This window comes from Ursus arctos, unplaced genomic scaffold (assembly GCF_023065955.2).
Source record: "Ursus arctos isolate Adak ecotype North America unplaced genomic scaffold, UrsArc2.0 scaffold_12, whole genome shotgun sequence".
Taxonomy (NCBI): domain Eukaryota; kingdom Metazoa; phylum Chordata; class Mammalia; order Carnivora; family Ursidae; genus Ursus; species Ursus arctos.
Window position 1 is genome coordinate 38,494,837 of NW_026622786.1, and position 17,412 is coordinate 38,512,248.

The following is a 17,412-nucleotide window of genomic DNA, read 5'->3' on the forward strand; positions in this document are numbered from 1 at the left end:
CATAGGACAAACTGGAGCTTGTAAAGGAATCTGAGAGGCTGCCATGTCTGTCCACCTTGACCATGAACGTTGGGCTCCTGGCATAGACTGAGAAACCACCACATCTGACAGACACAATCTCCTGAGAATAACTTCTGAGAATAACTCCACCTCTCTGCCTTCTCATTGTCAAACTCTATCTGGGGACCATACAGAGAAGAGTACTATGGGGAGTGTAAGCTGAGGGAAGAAGGGATCTTCCTCACATAGGGAAGAGAGAGGGGAGGAGTAATGCAAAGTTGACAGGTAACAATCCCAAGTGACAAAGAAAGTTCAAGCATCCTGGCACAGAAGAATGCTCATTCACCAACCATTACTCCTAGTAGAAGAAGACTTTGTCTCAGGACACTATTTGAATAGAAGTTCAGTCAACACCAGACAGAAAGTACCTGTGAACTTGTCCATATTGTCTTTAAAGTTAGGCTGTGAGATAATAGAACACACATAAGCAAAGGAATAAAAAAGAGTAACCTCTGCTAATAAATGTTTCTATTCTGCTAGAATAGGAAAATTAACACAGTAAACAGAATTCAGCTTTTTTATTGAAAATGAATGAGGACACGGGTCAAACATTAACAACTAAGTACCATGAGAATAATGCCAGCTCTCTCTCTTTTGGGGCATCACAGACATCTCTGTCATTGACTCTGCCCAAAATGGTCTTGCCTGTCCTGGCTTGGCAGATAGCGATTACACTGTCATAAATCCAGAACCATCCCATATGGACTCCCCTTCCAAACACTTCATTAACGTCACATTCTGCCTTCACACAATGACAAACCACAAATAATTTTACTATAAGCAAATGGTGCTTAATTGTTATAGTCAGACACAATATGAGTAAGACTACTGTAATTTTGTATGTCAGGCAATGAGCCATCATTCCTCTCTGGTAGTAAAAATGGTAAGAAGAGATTTGGTGCTATGACATCTATAAGACAAAACCCAAGAGGTTTAAAGAAAAGGAAGGATCTCTTTTCTTCTTTTTTTAAACATGCCTAAATATCTTCTTTTTAAAATCTTTTTCTGAAGATTTGTGCTGAATATAATAATATTGCAGCAGAGTTCCCAATAAGGTTCCATAGTGAGTAAATTAGAAATTGAAAAATAGTTTGCTTTAGCTTGACAATTCTCTGTACCTAAAGAAGTTAGAACTGTTTTTTAGGTAGAAATTATGGTCATATGTCCATAGTTAGTGTTCATTTATTTACTTGGTGAATATTGACCAAGAAGCATGTAGTATGTACATGGCACTATATTAAATCCTATGGGAGATACAAAGATGAATCTAAAATAAGCTCTGTCCATGAATACTCACGTACGGTGGGTGGGAATGAAAACTGGTGCAGCCACTGTCGAAAAACAGTACAAAGGTTCCTCAAAAAGTTAAAAATAGAACTATCTTATGATCCAGTAATTGCACTACTGGGTATTTACCCAAAGAATACAAAAATACTAATTCAAAGAGATACATGCACCCCTATATTTATAGCAGCATTATTTACAATAGCCAAGATATGCAAGCAGCCGATGTCCATTGAGTGATGAATGGATAAAGAATATGTGATATATATATGCGTGTGTGTGTGTGTGTGTGTGTGTGTATAGGAATATTATTCAGCCACAAAAAAATAATGAAATCTTTCCATTTGCAATGACATGGATGGAGTTAGAGAGTAAATGTTAAGCAAAATAAGTCAGTCCGAGAAAGACAAACACCATATGATTTCACTCATATGTAAAATTTAAGAAACAAAATAAATGAACAAAGAGAAAAAATGAGAGAGAGAGAAGGGAAACACACAGAAGAGGTCATATGAGGATGGAGACAGAGATTGGAGTTTTCACTCACAAGCCAAAAAATGCCCGGAACCACCAGAAGCCGAAAAAAGCAAGGCAGGATTCTCTTCTAGAGACTCCAGAGGGAGTGCAATCCTGCTAACACCTTGATTTTGGACTTCTGGCCTTCAGAACTGTGGAAGAACGAATTTCTGTTGTTATAAGCTGCTGGCTTTGTGGTAATTTGTTACAGAAGCCCTAGGAAACTAATAATAGATGCCAAGTTTTCAATGAACCTTACCTTGACCACCCTTTTAAAAATGTCTCCTCCACTCCCTGGTGCCCCTGGTACTTCTGGTTTTGTTTATCCTGCTCTATTTTTATAGCACATATCACTTTCTAAAATACTGTAAGTTTACTTTTTCCAATATATATTGTTTATTATCCATTTCCCACTAGAATATAAAATCCACAATGGCAAGTATTTTTGTATGTTTTTTCTCACTGATTTATCTCAACTGTCGAAAATAGTGCATGGCACATGTCAGGTGCACAATAAATATTTGTTAATGAGAGCACAGTCACAAACATGAAAAAGCCCAATGAAGGTTTCCGTGAGCAATGGGATCCCGAGTCTTGAGTTTACCAATGGATCCTCGCAATATAAGTCTGGAAAATCTGCATTACAGAAGATAAGGATTTCAAACTTCACTTGTGAACCAACAGAACTTGGTTTTGTGTCGGGACATCGTGTGATCAGAGCTGTGCCTTGTTACACATATACGTAGGACTCTTTCCTTTTTGAAGAAGTCACCTAATGTAAAACTCCTGGCTTCTCATGTCTCCTTTACTCATTTTTCCCAAAGGAGGAGATGGAACTTACTTCATGATGAGTTAGATACAGGATAAATTACACTAGTTCAGTACACATTCTTCCTCTTCCCTCGCTTTTGAGAGGCAGCTCGCAGGGTGAATGTGCTTTCTTCTCCCGCGCCACCACTTTTAAGAGGACCAGGTCCCTGCATGGAGAGGACTGCGATGTTCGGTGCCTCTCGTGAAACTGTAGCTGATCTAAGAGTCATAAGAACGGCAATGAAACCTGCAAAAATGTCATGTATGCTTTCTACCCCATTATACCATCATCTTGCTAGATAAAGTTATCAAAATGGGCAAAGATCTTTGTTCACTGACATCAGCTAATATAAGGTGAATTTCCCCCAAACCATGATTTTCATCTTATATTCTGACATAGCATACAGAATCCAAAGCCATCCATAAAAACAAAAGATGTGTTGAGAAGGCGGAAATGAAGTATCACTTTTAAAATTGAGAATTAAAAATATTTTGGAAAGTGTAGTTAAGGCCATCAGACATGTTGGTCTCTCTGAAAACAAGTCAAAAATGATTGTTTTTCAAGAGTGTAGAAGGAAAATACTTCACCCCAATCTCAGTTCTATATCTTAACATCTCTTTTAAACTGGCCAATCATTTTGTGTCTCTTGGCCTCGGTTTCTTCACATATAACTTAGGGGAAACTTTTTTGCTTATAAGGTTGTTCTGAGTATTAAATGACCTGTGTTTAGAGGAACCTCCATACATCCATGAAAAGAGACTTCGGGAATATCACTCTTGGTTTCTCTCCCACTCTCATCCATACCTGGGAAGGAGGAGTAATTTACCCAGTTGAGGTGTTTGAGAGAAGGAAGTGACCATGTTTTGCTCAATCCTTCCCTGTCTGTCTTGAAAGCAGCCACTTACAAGATGCATACATTGTCTGCTACTCCATACTCTGAGTTTAAAGAGAGGGCCCCAGTGGGCAGAGGCCTGCAGCCGTCTAGGCATGCCATGACTGGGACGGAACTTCATCTAATTACAAGGTAAAATATTAGCAAATCTACTGTGGCTATACATATAGTCAGCTTTCAGACATGACAAAACTTAATTTTTCTTCTATCTTACTGATTTTTCTATTTCTTTCTCATGTGGTTCCAAACTTGGGTAGAGAAGAGGTACATTATTAATAGCCTCCCTCAAAACTCCAACATCTTCTACACCTGCAAATTAATGCAATTATCATGCAATACCTTTGAGCTGTGCTTGCAAATGACTATCACGTGTATTTATTTTTGCTTACTTTTTCTGCCAGAGGCACAGAAATATCTTCATCTTAGAGATCAAATCTTCTATACCAACAGAAAATCAGAAAAGGTCAAAGGAAGAAAAAAATGAGACAAAATATTCAGTAAGTGATGTAGATTTGTTGTGCTTTGTAATTATGCAGTCCTTCACTGTACACTCCTTTAAAAATAAAAGTCTTCCTGCTTATATATTTAAATGGTTCTACTGGTTTTGGGGTGTGTGTGTGTGTGTGCACGTGTGCGTGCTTGTGTTTACGGTTTTCATCAAAAGAATTGCTCTTTCTTATCTTCAGAAAAGAAATGATCAAAGAGAAGTTTGTTCTATGTTGCCCCCACTCCCCTCAACTTCTCTCACTCCCCCGTTGAGGTCATTATCCCCGTACTCAGAGAAAACGAAGAAACTGGCCCTTTGTCTTCTTCTTCAGTTTCAAATGGCTGGAAGACATTGCTTCTTGAGCTTAATCACTAAATAGCATAATATCCTCCAAGCATGGGTTACATGGTTATTTAAGAGAAAACTGTAGTTGTTTTAATATGGTTATTGTAGTCATACATTTCGTTTTTATGAGTTTTTATATAGCACTATTACTTGTGTGGTAATCGTAAGGATATTGTTATAATTTGTTTTATGTGCTAAGTATTATAGAGGCCTTGCTAGCACTGCTATAGTTAAAGGTCTGCAAGCATCTCATTTGATTCATATTCTCTGATTTAAACCATTTCTTGTTACCACGGGCTCCATACATAGCTTCTGCCCACTCATTTAAGCCATTTACTATTGGAAATTTTTGCCCCTTTTCCTCAAAAGTATGTATCATCTCCGATCTCTTCGAAACTATGCCAGTGAGAAATGGCACATATTCTACACACTCTTTCACACATGGAAAGCTCTGCGGCCTCCTATTTAGACTGATGGAAGGGAGAGAAGTGGTATTTCACTTCTTTTGATACCTGTATGCAAGTGAAGTGTTTGTGACCCAATTCTTTTTTATGTTTCCCTAACTTTTCAAGCTGTAACATTACTGTTTAGGTTGTCTCTTTTGTTTATGTTTAAGAAATCACAGATTTTAGATTTTGTTGTTATTCATATGCCTTCCACCTATGTTCTCTGTTTTTCCTAATTCACACAAAGAGAAGATGTTCCTCTGATAGGGCCATTCTGGAGTTGCCAGGACATCTTATTTTACTGGCAAGACTGTTTACAGGAAAGCAGTTGCCATTATTCAAGCAAGAAGAGATTACTTCTTATGCTGTGGATTACAGCACAGGTGATAACATCTGACATTGTACAAGAATCACTGGGGACAAGAACCCCATGCTTATAGCTCATTTTGTTTTCGTAAGAATTGCTCTATGCTCGTTAGATGTATTTGTTATGTTTTGTGAGTTTTTTGGCTTGGGCTACCATATAAAAAGACACATGCTGAACATTCACCCATAGATGTACATGAATCACACACGGCATTTAATCACCTCACTGTACATTATTGTAGCTTTACGCCTCATAATATCCACAGCTAGGTAACAGAGAAGAAATAAAATTACACTGTAAATATCATGGTCACTTATAGTCTCAAATAACTAGTCTATTTCTTTAATGACATTAAAAAGGGACCAAGAGGGAACATTCAATTTGGGTCAGGATATAGAAAGTCGCAAGGTACAAACTTTCCCACCCTAACAATGAGCCAGTTAAACTACAAAATCATAGATTTTTAAACCAATATGAGAGTTGGGAAAACAAAAATAAACCAAATTCCAGAAAGTGATGAATTTTCTGGAAGAGAACTATAGCTGCTTTCAGCACTGTTAGAGTAGGAGAGGAGCTGGGAAGGGTAAACCAGCCAAACTTTTAACAAACTTGTGGTGACCACATGTGGGCTGGTGTGATGGATGAGAATCACTAACACCACAGAGGGGGTCTATATCTACTTGCCAGCTCTTTCTGTGACACTTTACCAAACACACAGCTATAATATGCCAATGGCTGGGGCCCGGCAAGAACTCCAAGACTTCCCACTGTGGTTTGTAGGACCTTCCCCCAGAGTAAGTCAATGGCAGGGCTGTAGAGGAGAGCAGTGGGAAATCCCTCTGGGACACACTTGGAGCCTTCATCTATTGTAGTCACTGGCTGTGAAAGACTCAAGGAAGAACTGGAGGGCTGAAGAAAATAAAATAAAATTCCTCCTAGACACTTGGAGCCTTGACCCAGTGAAATGCAGAGGTCTCCCAAAGGTCAGTGCAGGAAAGCAGAGTGGAGAAAGTACTCCTGAGGTACAGAAAGCCAAGGGTGGAACTGGATGGAAAAAGGAACTCACCAGTGACTAACAAAACAAACAGCTGCATGTACAGGAGAGAGATCCTCTACAATTTGGAAAGCTAGCAGGACTCTGAAGCATGAAGAAATCTCTGGAGTTCCTCAAACATTTGAAGCTGGTGTTGATGTACAACTACCTAAAGCTGCAACATAGCCCAAAACCAGATCAATTAGCTGGTAAGACTGACACCACTGGACACTCCAGCAGATGACAGAAGGGAATATGCCTTTTTCTGGGAAATAGATATTATTTACTTCAGTCTCTAATGTTCTTTTACACACACTGTGTGACATATAATTAAAAAGTATAAAGAATATGTGAAAAATCAACAAAATGTCACCTACAATTAAGAGAGGATGCAACAGAAATGGACCCAGAAATGGCAAAGACGTTGGAAATATGAAACATGGATTTCAAATCCTAAGTTCTTATATTTAAATATGTTAAAGAACCTTTAAATATGTTAAAGAACCTTAAGTATGTTAAATATGTTAAAGGAAAGTGGACAACATGCATAAACAGCTGTGGAATTTGAGCAAAAGAACATACATACACACAAGAAAAAAACAAACAGAAATATAAAAAATATAAAATACATTATGAGATGAATAATATATTCAGTGGGTTTAATATAAGACTAGAAATACCAGTGGAAAAAATCACTGAACTTGAATAAAGAGCAGTAGGAATTATTGAAATCAGAATATAAAGGAAAAATATAAATGAAAAACCAGAACTGAGTGTCCAAGATCTATAGGACAATAATAAAAATACATAATGGTCCAATATATGAAGAATTGGAATCTAAGATGGAAAGGAAAGAGAAAGTGCAGCAGAATGTCTGAGAATGAAATGACTGCGAATTTTCCAAAACTGATTAAAGACATCAACCTAGGATCCAAAAAGCACAGTGAACACCAAGCAGGACAAATATAAAGAAAACCACAGTTAGTTAGGGACTTCATCATCAAAATTCTGAAAATCAAAGTAAAAGAGAAAGCGAAAACTTCAGCCAAAGATGAAAGATACATTATATACTGAGACACAACAAGAAGAGTGATGGCTGACTTATCATCACCAACAGTGAGGCTGGGACAAAGCTGAGCAACACACACACACACAAAGAGCAGAAAGAAAAAACATCCTAAAATTACACAAACAGCAAAAAATATCCATCCATTATGAAGTGAAACAGAAGTATTTTTTTTTTAATATTTAGAAATAAGCTTACAGAATTCACAGCAGAACTGCCCTACAAGGAATGTTAAAGAAATGCTCCAGGATGAAGGAAATTGATGACAGAGGAAAGACCCAGTCATCAGGAAAAACTAAAAGCAACAGGAAGAGTAAATACATGGGAAAATTATATGATTCTTGTTTAAAATATATTGGCCAGTTCAAGTAAAAATAATAACAATGGGTATATAAGAAAAATAATTGAAAACAGAGGGGAAAACAGTGGTAGGAAGAGGAAAAAGGAAAGTGTATGGCTATAAAGCTCTTGTTTGTGAAATAATAAAATACTATTTGAAGGTAATCTGTGCTAAGGGCAGGTGAATATTCAAATCTCTAGCAAAATCACTAAAAATAATACATGTACAGCAAAAAAAACAATATAGGGGAAAAAAGGAATACTAAAAAAAAAATTGATTTACTACACAATTGTCAAAATGCATTAACCTGAATCTTTGAGATCTCTGCACTTTGTTGTTTGTGAATTAGCTCTCAATTAAAAAAAGAATAAAAATAAATTAATTTTTTTTTAAAAGCTGCATAACAGTTTCGTGAAGAAACACTTTAGTGCTTTTTAGAGGTAAATCCCCAAGTCTTCGACTAGAAAGAGAGATAGAAAAGAAGACTGAAGAGGGTGTTGGCTCCCTCCCCCCCACCACCCCCAGAGAATATGGCACACTGCTTGACATCATCCTTTTACCTCTAGAGACAAAGGGTAGAATAAAAATAGTAGAACTACTTTTCTCTGAAACAAAACAGAATAAATCTAATCAGTTGGTGTGGACTGTAGGTGAAGGGACAGAAACTTGACACACAGAAGCAACCTCATTAAATTTTTGCTTAAACTTTTGCACTAATCTACATTTTAAAGGGAGTTCATTGAAAATAAAGGTATTTAGGGTTCTGTTTTCTTTTGTTATTTTTTTTTTAATTTCATGTTAATCCTATCTTAAATATAGAGTACCTTTAAGTCAGACACAAAAGCAAGACAAAGCTTGCTAATCACACATGGATACCAAGGGAATGATTTCTTTAGCAATGCTACCCCTATGTAGTAAGCCCCCAGTTAAAACTTATGATAGTAGCCACACAGAGACAGAGTGCTAAATTGCCTAGATTATTACTTGGGGACTACATTTAGGATTTTACTAATCTGTAATGGAAATGTTTCACACTACAAAGTTCTTTCTTTGAAAGAATTTATTTAGCACTGTAGAGCCATGCATGTCTCATACTACACATATGTAAATACATATATACATATATATTTATGCATATATATTTATGTAAAATGATTAATAACATAACATCTGGCATTTTGAGGAATTGAAATTGTTGGAATGTACTACATCGTTTTTCAATGATGACAGTAGCAAATCTTCTGACAGAGATTGAAGAAAGAGTAATGATGTAGGTGTTTATTTTGGAAGATATTTTCTAGGGAGAGGGTTTTAAGCAAAGATATATTACTCGAATCCTAGAGCTGAAAGGAATTAGGGGTCATCTGGTTCATCTTCCATGCCCAAACTAGAACTCTCTCTACTACTTTGACTGATGACCAACCTGTGTCTGCTTGAATTCTTTCAGCGACAGGGAAGTTTCTACTTTGGAAGTCGGCCCAATGGGATTCCTCTCTTGAGAAAAATGAATGTAGAGTTGCAGATACCGACTGTATTTAGTCTGTTCTTACAAGCTCTGGAGCTGAAAGGTCACACGGAGTCAAATTGGGAGATGCAAATAAAGTTGAAGGAAGGAGAACTGAGATAGCAAAACAGGAGAGGAATGAACAGAGAATAGTGAGCAGAGAGAAAGAGAGACAAGAAATTAGGCCGTCCTAGCTCAAGTCATCCTGTTTTCTTGTCCAAGCATTTTCCATTTTTCTGCTTGGGTTTAAGTATTTCAAAACGTGTGCCATTTGGAATGACAGCTTTCTAGAAAACATAAAACCGAACAAAACAAACAGTGAGAAGTGTCTGAGATAGAGATTAGGAGGCACATATTTTCTGACCACTGAGCGCCATCCTTGGGGCTCCCTTTTCAGCAGGCAGAAAGACATTTGGGTTCTCGGGAGATGGAGCCTCATTAAGAAGAGCCTAGGGAAAGTAAGACTTGGGACAGTCTGCCAGGACCACTGCAAGATGGTACCCATTTTTGTCAGCATAAAATATTCCATGTTAAAACAATGATCTTTTAAGCTAAAAGAACAAATATTCTACTGTTTAAGTGACCAGTGGCTTGAAAATATTATTTTGTTTCTACCAAATCATAAGAGGAAGATAAAGGCCAATGGAGATCGCAACAATAGGAGTTGGTCAAATATCTTTAGCAGCCTGGTCTTGAATGAGTACAATGATGACAAATCTGAAAAACATGCAGTTCTTACTTTTGTTTAAGAAAATGCTTTCACTTCTTTTATTGCAACTTCAGGTAAATTCACTGTTTTATTATGCAAAAATTGTGCCTTAGTCTGAAAGGTGACTTTTTCCCCTCACTCTCCTTCCTTGTTACTCACTCTTGACAGTTTCAGGGTACTTCTTCCTATGGTTTTACTCTCTATATACACTTATTCCTCTCCATAGTATGTATACATCCTCACAATTGTAGGCATTTTTTTTTTCAGGTGTCAGCTCTAGGAAAAGAAGTTTATCTCAAAAGTTCCCTATTGCTGACTTAGAAATCCAATTCCATCATATCTATGGATAAGAGTGCCTCGGAGTATTATTAAATGATGTGGAATAGATGGATAAGCTTCAGATATTTACCAGAAAATCAGAGTATAATTCTTTCTCCAAGAAAAGAAACTTAGCAATTATATTTTTTAAAGTTTTGTTAATCTCTATAGAGCACCAAAAAATAGAGAAATATAAAAAAATGTCTGAAACATGATGAATCTACCCCAGTTCTAGCCACATAACAAAACCATTTAGGGAATAAGATTATTTATTGTTTTTCCACATTTAAAAGAAATTCTTAGTTTAAAAGAAAGAAAGAAGCTGAGCAAATAGCTCTGTTCTTAAAGGTTTGAAAAGCTTTCCATTTTAATATCCTTTTAATTTAAATAAATGTTTTACTCTAAAAAGAGCACCACCATTCTCATGAAATTTCCATGGGACATAAACTGGCACAACTTTTGATAAAGAATTTAGTAACATGTGTCAATGTTTAAATGTATAATAACCACCAATACATTTCCTTGAAATATATTCTGATATGATAATTGGACAAATGCACACATATATCTATATATTTACACGTGTACGTGTGCACATTTATAACAATGTTCACTGAAACAATTTTATAATAGAAAATTTGAAAACACCCTAAATATCATTCATAGGAATCAATTAATAAAATATAGTATAGATAGTATACCAAATCAACAGAGTACTACTCAGCAATTAAAATAAAACGCACATTTTTAAGGCAAAGAAACAGGTTCTTAATAAATTTCCATGTGAGAAGAGCAGTTATAGAACAATATAAGTGGCAGGTAAAATTGCGTGTGTACACACATGCATTCTGTGTGCATAAAGATAGATATAAAAAAAAGAGGCTTCTAGAAATGTTAATATTACTTAACTCTCCCTGGAGAGATTATAGGTGATTTTTAATTTCTTAAAAAAAACTTATTAACTAATTATCATGGGCATGCATAATTTTACAATAGGAAAATACTACCGCATTCTTACTTTTAAGTAAATAAAGACTGTGTCTGGATGCAGCGCAGCAAAATAGGTGGAGCGTTTTGTGTCATGATGAAGAAATTCCACGTAAGTTAATTTTCATGTGAACAGGCCACGCTCTCATAATAATTTTTTTGATGAAATTAATTTTATTAAATGTGCAACTGTGCTTATCCAAAGTGTCTTTAAGACCCCTTCATACAAATAGGTAATGTATACTTAGAACACTTAGGACACCTGATCAGGTAGAGAACAATCCACACCCGGTTAAAGATGAGGATATAGGGTCTCTCTGAATTTTTTGCTGAAAATATGTATTAAAGCAAGGGGAGTTTTTTTACATATGTACTTAAGTTAAAATGAATTGAATTCGGAATCATCATTTTACTATACTTGCCTTATTTAAATAAAAATATACTACTTTGACATTTTTAATAATTAATTTAAAAACAATTAGCTAATAAACTACATTTTACTATCTCATCAAGTATTTCAAAACTAGAGATGAAGGGGAGCATATATTCTGAAAGAAATACTAAGACAGGCTGACAGGCTGACACACTGCACAATGAGTGAGACTATTTGATAGTAGGAGTACATAGGAAAAACCAGTATTTGGCTGAGATTATATGAATAAAATTTGTAATGAGGTATTTGTTGTATGGATATGGAATCCATCAAATGCTAAAAAGCAAATTAACTAAAGGCCTAATTTTTGCACTACCACTTAGTGGCTTAAAACAACAACCCTTATTTTCTCATAATTCTGTGGGCCAGGAAGGCAGGTAGGACTCCTCTGGGCAGTTCTTTGGTTCCACATAGTATTAGCTGGGGTCACTCATGAGGTTATAGTCAGTTGGTGGCCGGGGAAAAAATACCCAAAATGGCTTCACTACAAGTCCAGTGCCTTGGAGTGGATGGAAAACAGAGATATCTACTTCTCTCTGTCTCTGTCTCTCTTTCTCATGTAGTTCTTTCTATGTGACCAGCTTGGGCTTTTTAATATATCTCTGAATGTCACATATGATCCAGCAAGTCTGATGGTATATGACGTGTCTGTGGCAGATAGCAATAAGGTACTAAGCTTTTGGTTCTCCTTCTATTGGTAAGTCACAGTTCACAAATTTAGGATTTTGGAGCAAAGTTACGCTCTGCACATACCTATTTTCCTTTAAGAAACAGCTTCCGGTTTCCTACTGAGATGCAGTAGAAACTCAATACTTGGCCATGGAACGTCAAGTTACAGTGCAATATGAGGTTCCCATTAGGAACTCAGGTGCTGTCTCACCCAACCAGCTATTTGGGCAAGCAACCTCAAGAAGAGGTGTTTCATGTAAGATTGAGCTTAAGCAAATCCCAAAAGCACAATAAAGTTACACAAATAAGTGTCTCAGATTTTCACAGTCCCTACCTATTACATTACTTCTTCTCTTTCATCCCAGGCCTATGACTTCATGGAGAGTTTCCTATAACCAAATGACAAGACAAGAAAAATTCGGGCCTGGTTTACAGATGGTTCTACATGATATGCTGGCACTACTTTAATGTAGATGATCACAGCATTGTAGTCCCACTCGAGGATAACTTTGAAGGAGAGCCGTGAAAGAAAATCCACCAGTCAGCAGAACTTCAGGTGGTGTACCTGGTTGTTACTTCTGCTTGCAAGGAGTGATGGCAAGAGGTATGAATCTATATTGATTCACACGTAATAGCTGAGTGGTCAGAAACTTAAAGGAAACACAACTGGAAAATTAGTGGCAAGAAAGTTTTTGAGGGAATGATAATGAGCACAGATTTCTCTGATTGGTCACAGAATATAAAGATATTTATGTTCCATGTAAAGGGTTACCGAAAAGCAACCTTAGCAGAAGAAAGTCTTAATACTCAAATAAACAGTAACCCATCTGAGTACCAATCATATATCTTTCCCATTCACCCTTGTTCTTGTCCAATAGGATTATGAACAAAGCACCCATGGTGGCAAGGATGGAGGCTGCACATAGGCTCAGAAATACAAATGTCTACTTATCTAGGCCAATCTGGCTAAAGGTACTGCCAAGTGTCTATCTGGCCAACGTCAGAAGCCAACACTAAGACCCCATATGGCAACATTCCCCACATGGTAGAGATCCTCAAACTATTTACCAAGTGTCAGGCTGATTACATTTGACCACTTAACTTCCATCATAGCAGGGACAAAACTTAGTTCTCACTGGAATAGATGCTCCGGATACATTTGCCTTCCCCGCCTGCAATGTTTTTGCAAAAGCCACCACTGTGGACTTACAGAATACTTCATTCACCATCTGGGTATTCCACCCAGCATTGCTTCTCAACAGGGAACTCATTTCATAGCAAATGAAGTGTGGAAATGGGCTCATGTTCATGGATTCACTGGTCTTGCCACGTTTCCCATCACCCCGAGGCAGCTAACCTGACAGAATGATGAACTGGCCACTTGAATAATTAGTTACAACACCAAATGGATGACAATAGCTTGCAGAGCTAGGGTAATGTTCTCCAGGACATGGTCTACACTCTGAATCAGTAACCAAAGTATGAATTTCACTCATACCTCAGATTTCCATGTCTGGGAATCAAAGAATAGAAATGGGAGTAACTCTTTCCACTATTGGTCTTAATTATCCATTAATGACATGTGTACTTCTCATTCTTGCAATTTAGAGCTGTTTGGTTTAGAAGTTTTAGTTCCCAAGAATGATCTGTTTCCCCAGGTGACACAACAATGGTTCCATTAAACTGGGACCTGTAGGTTCCTGATGTTAGTGAATCAAGGGCAAAAAGGGTGTTATTATGCTGGATTTGGTGATAGGTTCTGACTATTAATAGGAAATGGTGTCATTTCTACATAAGGAAGACATGGAGGAATAAGTCTGAAAGCAGAACATCTTGGGCACCTGTAAGCATTCTAGCGTCTTATGATAAAAGTAAATGTAAAACTTCAATAAAAGGCAGGAAAATAGGTAAGAACACTAATGTCACAGACTATTCAGAAGTAAAGTTTTTGAGTCACCCAGCAGGCAAGGAACCATAACCAGCTGAGGTGCTTGCCAAGGTCAAAGGAAATATGGAATGGAAAAGAAAGGTTATAAATACCATAAATGAGGACTGTAATAGTTATGTGTAGTTCCTCCTTGCTTTGATATGAATCTTTTTAAATATATAGTAATTTTTTCTTTCATATACTTTTGTTTCTTCTCTGTCCAGCCTCCTTTTATCTATAGGTTGCTGCTAATCCTTCTTTTAACGTAAAATATAATTTTTGGTCTTAAGTAATATTGAACAAGATACCATGATAGTGAATAAGACATTTCAACAATCAATGGATGATGGTGATAAGGGGAGGTTTGTGGTTAGCAAAGGCAAATCCATATTCAGAAGAAGTTTTAATTCAAGTTACGTCAAAGTGCTATCCTTTCCACGATGGAAGAAAACTAATTAAACAACTTCCACCAAGCAGATTAATCCCTCCTGAGATTGGGGCTACACAGAAGTCTTAGTGTTGTTACCCTTTGATATTGGCCAAGTTAGTCTCTGAACAGGGACAGTAGCCACATTAGCACTAGTGTGAGAAAGTCTGTGTGTACAACCCTATGCCAATTAGATTATGACTTCACTTTAACTAACCTGAGATCACAGAAAATTTTTGGGATGTATAGTGGGAGCATTTCAGCCCTGAAAAGAATGTGTTCCTTTTTCTACTTTCCTGTCCACTTAAATGATACCGGATCTGTAGTCCTCTGAGATATAGATTGATTCAAGTTTTAATTGTTTCATACATATGTTACAGCTGTGATTCTGGCAGATGCAAATAGAACAGCATTCCACTGACAACCAAATAATTCTTGTGAATGAATACTGATTATATGTGCATTGCAGTTTATCAAACACAATGGGTCATTTTGCCCTATTAAGTATAGTACACGAAATTTATTGAGAATGGTAACAGTCTCTTGTGTTTGGACCGATGCAACAAATTTCCACTCTTGATTCTTTAGCTGACTGCTACTGACTCTCTGTGAGCCTGGGCAAGTCATTTACACTTTAAGAGTTTTGATCCTCCATCTGCAAAATGGGATAATTAAATAGACTTTGAGATGTTCAGATGAAAGGAATGATGTAAACACAAAATAATCTATTCATCACTAGGAAGACAAGATTATCGTCTCATGACAGTGAGTGGTACTAGAAAAACTATGGTCAAAGGGGGAAAAACACTTATGGAGATTCTTATAATTACAAGAAGCTAATTTGACTAACTTATTCATTAAGACAGGTATGTATTTTATTCCATATATTATCTCCTCTGTAAGATAGCGATACTATCTTTGCAATTCTTTAATGATAGTAGTATCTCAAAAGAGTAATTCACTATGATTTATAGTTCCCATGAGAATTTTAAAAGCATTACTCAATAATCTCTTTTAAATCTTTAAGGCGCTCCCCCTAAAGCAAACATATTATTTTATTTTGTTATTATATTTTATTGTTTTGAGATTAACTATAGATAAAAATATGCATCTAGTTCTTTTAGGCTGTAATTCTATTTAGTTTCTGAATTTGTCAAATTGAAGTATGGCAGAGATTTTCTACATAAGATGTAAACTCTTGTCTTGCCATTGGTAAATATTACCAACGAGACTATAATCTCAAAATCATAGATGCTCAGTAAACTTCATCCCATTTTGATATTACTTTAAGTCATTCTTTGCAAGTAACTTCCAAGGTCTTTTTTTTTTTTTCAAGCTGTACACCAAAATAGGGTACTGATTTTAGGATTACTTAGAAAAAAATTATGAAAGTGGTCCTTTAAATGCATAAATACAATAAAATAATCAAGGTTCTCTGTATAATTTTTTTCTCAGAAATATATTTAAGTTCTTTTGAATACTTTTTTAAAGATTTATTTATTTATGTGGGGGGGTGGGCAGAGGGAGAAAGAATCCAAGCAGACTTCATGTTGAGCACAGAGCCTGAAGTGGAGCTCAATCTCATGACCCTGAGATCACGATCTGAGCTGAAACCAAGAGTCGGATGCTCAACTGACTACGCCACCCAGATGTCCCTATTTTGAGTACTTTCTAAGGCTATCTCTTGATCTATACTATTTGCCAACTAACCTAAAAATAAAATATACTGAGAGAGAGGGACGGAGTGAGAGAGAAAGAAAGAAAAACAAAATGTCTTCAGGGAAAACATAAGTTTTTACCTATACTTCTAAACCCCCAAAGCTGCTGATTCATTTGTCCCATCTGTAAGAATTGTGAACACCTTCCAGGGAATCTAACTTTTAAGTAAAATGTTTATATATAAACACTACATTCTCATTGTTGTCAATTTATTTTCTATAGACTAACCACAATAACGCTTATATGTAATTGGCAGTGACATAATTTCCAAACAGTTCCAACCTTAGAGGCTTAAAGAGGTAATAACTAGGAAAAAAAAACAGATGTGAAAAGTAGGCAATGTGGGGTTGGTTTTCAGGGGTAGCTCTCTGGCATCCTGCTCCAGTGAAGGGAAAAATCCAGTTAATGCAATCTTAGATTTTTAAAACTAAGTGATTAGCTAGATAATTGCTCTAAGTCTCTTACCCAAAAGTGTAAATTACCAATAGGTTCCCTTTTCAACGCCAGAGAAGAGCTTTATTTTCAAATGTATATGGGCACAATTTTAAAATGTTACGGATCATTGTACAAAGGAGTAATAAATTGAGCAAAATTGAAAGTGAAATAGATATTTTTATACTTCTGCTGGATATCTTCTGAATATCTGGTTATAATTATGCCTCCTATAGGTACATCCATGTGGCATGCGGGGCTTCCCTGGCTGTCGTGAGAGAACTTGATACATGACCTTTTCCCTGTGGCTAGGGAGAAAGGTGGAGAATATTCAAAACCACAAAGTTCAGGGATATAGCTAGCTGCAGAATGAACTGAGTGAACAATGACATATGAGTTCAGTGTTGTGAAAGCAGTCAAAATAGAGATTTAAGGACAAAGAAAATTCTTGCTAAGTTATGAGGCAGCCCAGGATGACTGAATTTAAAAAGATCCAAGAGTTGGCTGGAGATATATGAGCAGGATCTAACTCCCTAAGAATGAGAATAGCAAGGGTCTAGTAAATTGCCTGGGGAGGTTTATCAGGGGACCAGAATGCAAATCAGAAATCAGGCCAGAGCATGGACACGTGGGGCGAAAG